Source organism: Homarus americanus, unplaced genomic scaffold, assembly GCF_018991925.1.
Source record: "Homarus americanus isolate GMGI-L3 unplaced genomic scaffold, GMGI_Hamer_2.0 scaffold32583, whole genome shotgun sequence".
In the NCBI taxonomy this organism is placed as follows: Eukaryota; Metazoa; Arthropoda; class Malacostraca; order Decapoda; family Nephropidae; genus Homarus; species Homarus americanus.
The window spans coordinates 24,352,020-24,356,608 of record NW_024713129.1 but is presented as its reverse complement, the minus strand read 5'-3'; positions in this window follow the sequence as shown (position 1 = coordinate 24,356,608).

Genomic DNA, 4,589 nt, shown 5'->3' with positions numbered 1-4,589 from the left:
AAAATGAGCAATAATCTGAATAACAGTTTTCACCACCGAAAATTTAAACATGATACCCGAGGCACCGACTCTATACAGAGATAGTGAAGAAAATAAATTAAGCGAGATAGTAGTGACTAGTAAGAGTAGTAGACACTAAAGCCTAATAAGTCACCAGGTCCCGATGAAATATTTGCCAGAGTATTAAAGGAATGTAAGGAAGAGCTTAGTATGCCCTTAGCTGGAGACTCGGTGCTGGGGAGGGAAGTCTCCCTCCCTATCTCGACTAGTGACAAGTATGACCCCATCTTCTGTTTCTCCCTGTCTGTCTGACTCTGGGAAGGAGCTGCTGGCCCCTTCCCTGTTACAATAATAAAGCCCCCTGGAAGGAGGTGCAGGCTCCTTATATTGGAGATCTCGAGCCGGCAGATGACCTCTCCTAATTAACACTAAACTGGGGAGGTCTGGACAGCTGTGTTTGCCCAGGTGGTCATGTTGCCGGTCGGTAATGATTCCTAATTATTACCACCCGGGTGTGTCATGCCCAGGAGTAATTTGTAGAGTTAACACACTCATGATCGCATGGCTATGAGAACTCTGGGTCAGGTCTTAATCTCACCCTAATTACTGTAGGGAGTGTAGGGTGTGTCAACTTACGAGGGTTACCACATGGCCATCTACTTACTGGTATACGTGTTGTACTTCTCTGGACTGTAAGCTATGGTCTGATAAACAATCATTACAAAGTTACACTGGTGGGGGTGAGGCAGGATGAAGTGATTGTAGTGGTGGGTGAGGGAGGGTGAAGTTATAGTGGTGGGGTGAGTGACGATGAAGTTATAGTGGTGGGGTGAATGAGGGTTAATTGTTGTGGTGGAGGTGAGTGTAATGAAAAAATATTATTTCCTTTTATTTAATTTGTTAATTTTATTTATTTACTTACTTTTACTCTTTCTTTATTCTCTAATTCGCTGTTCTTATACTTAATCTTTCTTTCTTTCTTTGTTCTTTATGCTAGTGAGAGAGAGAGAGAGAGAGAGATTCCCATTAGTTCAGTTGTGTTGTGCTTGCCCAGTTGTTCAGATCTGGTAGTTGTAGCATTAGAGGTACCGGTATGGCCAGTACAAGGACAGGACCAGACAATGTGATGTAGTCGTGGCCAGATTTAGGCTAGGATACAGATACATCTGCCAAGTTAGTGCTGCTGTGGTGGAGGTGAAGGAGAGTGAATCATAGTGGATGGGAGGTGGGAGGATGAATCATAGTGGTGGGGGTAAGGGATGGCAAATTTGTAGTGGTGGTGGTGGTGAAGGAGAGTGAATCACAGTGGTGGGGTGAGAAAGGGTGAAGTTATGGTGGTTGTGGCGGTGGTGAAGTTATTGTGGTGGGGATAAGGGATGGTATGCTGCCCTATTCTGGGGTCACTAATCCTAAGGGGATAACTTAACTCTACTCTTAATTTTAAGGTCGCTGCCACCAGACCCGCCCTGGACAGTATGTAGCTCGTTAGGTCGCGGGCAGAGTTAGCTAGGCATTGGGTTGGGTTTTTCATTGACCAAATCGAGAGTGGGAAGAAGGGTGAAACATCAAGCAAGACTTAACTAATTTATTCCTTATAAAACATATTGCATCCCGTCACAATACAAAAAGAGTTGGCCTTCATCAGAAGAACCACTATTATGTTCATTACACTTCGCATCAATACACGTCTTACATCAAATAATTACTATTATCATCTTCCTTCTTCATAACAATCAATGACCTACTTACCTCGGTCATTCCTTCTTACCATAACCCCAAACGCATCAGACTGCACCACCTGTTAGAGCATAGCATCACATGTTACATTACAGCACCACATGTTATATCATAGCACCACATCCTGGGTACACTCCACACCTACAAGTATGGAATTCCTCGGTATTCTTAGGTACACATACCAGGTACCTCGTTCACACACTACTCTTGTTGAGTAGAGGGGTTACTTCCCAGGTAATCATACCAGTACTGGTTCCACGTCAGGTATTCTTGGAGCGACCGCGAAACTTCTCAAACATACAATTATTTTCTCCTATCCTGGGTGGTGATATGTAGGGTATCCACAGAATCACAGTGGAGGAGCATAATGGCCGAAAGCAGTTACACCACACATGGCGAGTCCCTCACAGTGTGGTAATGGCCGACGCTCTGAACGCGTGGTACCTGTTTTGATGAGAGATGTGGCGTTACTAAGGATAATGCCTGAGGGGCTTTTATCACCACACACTAGTACAACTATTACTTCACTTTATAAAATCAGACAAGGTTTTAAGATGTAAATAACTGCTAGATAAGACTTTTTAGGGCTGAATGGAGCACGATGGAGTTCACTAACCTGTTTTGGTGAGAGACGTGGCGTTATTAAGGACGGCGCCTCAGTCTCTCACTGAACTAGGCCTACAGTTTCCAATCTTTAATTTTCACTTTGATTTATTCTGGTTCTCACATTGTGACTTTATGACTTATAATTATATATCTTAATCCTAAATTACATAGTAAAGTTAGGGTCTGGTTTGCCAGTTCCTGGGGAAATTAATTGGGCTATATCATTAACTCAAAACTGTAGCCCGGGGCGGAATGGACGCCAACATCGAACAAAGCCTAGCGTCACATTTTCATGGCGTGGGTATATCCACTTCACTTCAATCTGTATTTCGGGATCCTCCCCTCTCACGTTGCAATCGATGAACACATTCATAAGATTCTCTGATCATTGCATTGTTCGTGGCTATTCGTCACATGAGATAACGAGGTTTATTAAGCTCACACCGAGGCATACAAGATATTTTCTTTGAAGTACAGTTTCTGGATCACTTCTAACACTTCACATAGGTCTGATACATTAATCCTTTTTCCAAATCATTTTTCTCGTATATTTTCATCTGATACCTGCGGTAGCTATGTTCACTAATCGTTCACAGACGTAAATAGTATGACCTTCAAACACGATCTACACTTATCCCTTATAGTACACTTGCCTGTATCAATTGGACCTTCCCAATTATCCTATAGATACCTTGAGTTCTCCTTAATGCTATGAGTACATACACTTAATATTATATGACAGTACCTTGGTACAATTCGCATAAAACATACAGTAGGTGAGTTGTCCTTTACCAACGTTTCCCGTTTTCTGAGACTCTACAAGCGCGGTGGATTTGAATGTTATGTAGCCTAATATGAATTAAAGAGGTATTAAGGATGACAATGATGTGCGCAGTACAATGGTGAACTTATAGTGGTGTTGGTGGTGAAGGAGGGATGACTCCTAGTGGTGGTGGTGGTGGTGGTGAAGTTATAGTTGTGGGGGTGAGGGAGGGCGAATCATAGTGGTGGGGGTGAGGAAGGGTGAAGTTATGGTGGTGGTGGTGGTGGTGGTGAGGGAGAATGAAGCTATAGAAGGGGCGCCGGTGGTAGAGCGGTACGGCTCTTGCCTCGCAAGCGAGATGTCACGGGTTCGATTCCCGGGCCGGTGGAAAGTTGTTTGGACTCACTTCCTAGCCCCCCTTGGTCCCTGTTCACCTAGCAGTAAAGTAGGTACCTGTTGTAAATCGAAATGCGAATTCGTATTCAGGGAAAGTTGGAAGGCGAGAGGGAACTACCTCTTGCTTGGAAGGCGACTCTTCCAGCAATTCTTGGTGGATGCATACTGCAAAATAGAAACTGAAAGATTGAAGTTTTTGAGAAGAGAACAGCAAAGTCTCCGTGCAGAAAATTACTCAGATTTACGTGATAGTCTGGTTGCTGCTGATGGAGATCCAAATCAAGTTGGTCGTCGCATTGTGCTTCCAGCGACCTATACTGGTGGTCCTCGATACCTTCATGAAAAAAGGTCAGATGCGATGGCCTTTGTGAGACACTACGGAAGAGCAGATTACTTTATCACTATGACATGTAATCCACGTTGGACCGAAATTGTTGACAATTTGGCTCCCGGACAAGAGAGTCATGATCGACCAGATATTGTTGCGAGAGTCTTCAGATTAAAAGTGAAAAAGTTTATGGAACATATGAAGAAGGGAATATTTGGTACTTTGCAAGCATGGCTGTAGACCATTGAGTACCAGAAGAGAGGTTTACCCCATGCACACTTTCTTTTCTGGATAGCTCCAGAGCACAAAATCAAAGCCGAAGAATATGATTTGGCAATTTCTGCAGAAATCCCTAAAAAAGAGCAAGATAAAGAACTCCATGATCTGGTCATGAAACACATGATCCATGGCCCATGTGGTCCCCTAAATGAAGGATCCCCATGTATGGTCGACAGAAAATGTTCCGCGCAAGGCGCGGGTAATTCGGCTAGTATATATATATATATATATATATATATATATATATATATATATATATATATATATATATATATATATATATATATATATATATATATACTGATAACCACAAGGAAACAAGAAAACACGAAGTTCCCATGCGCTTTCGTGAGTACAGCTGTACTCACCCCTGAAGATGTGAATTACACGAAAGCGCTTGGAACTTCGTTTTTCTTGTTTCCTTGTGGTTATCGGCATATACTTGGATCACGCGCACCTGCAGTGATTTACTTGCATATA